The sequence below is a fragment of the Mastomys coucha genome, unplaced genomic scaffold (genome assembly GCF_008632895.1).
Source record: "Mastomys coucha isolate ucsf_1 unplaced genomic scaffold, UCSF_Mcou_1 pScaffold1, whole genome shotgun sequence".
Lineage (NCBI taxonomy): Eukaryota > Metazoa > Chordata > Mammalia > Rodentia > Muridae > Mastomys > Mastomys coucha.
Window position 1 is genome coordinate 61,409,791 of NW_022196891.1, and position 376 is coordinate 61,410,166.

Genomic DNA, 376 nt, shown 5'->3' on the forward strand with positions numbered 1-376 from the left:
AGGTAAGGTAGAAATGGTACTTTAAATGTAGTGATGGTGCCGGTAATATTGAGGGGAGGGTAAAATAACGTATATCTTCATTCCCTCAAAACCTGGCAGTCTGAGACACACATTACATAAATAACATCTTCTGAGTAGGAAAACAGCTGCTTCCAGGAGGAAATTCCATAAAGACAACCTTTCTAGGTGACACACAAAAATTCCAGCACTGCAGTCTCAGGATTGCTGCAAACCCAAGACTAGCCTGTTTTGTATAGCTAGTACCAGGCCAGCCAAGGCTACTATCTAAAAAACAAAATAATTCCACATCCACACATGGAGTATTAAAAAAGTGGGCATTGGCACCACGTTGGATTTTGCTACTGTCTAAGAAATG

At 40.7% G+C, this 376-nt stretch overlaps 1 protein-coding gene across 1 annotated transcript in view; it reads right to left on the minus strand.

The window, feature by feature from the left end:
* The window catches only part of CUNH1orf112 (chromosome unknown C1orf112 homolog), a 48,318-nt gene that overhangs the window by 46,843 nt on the left and 1,099 nt on the right, over positions 1–376 (minus strand).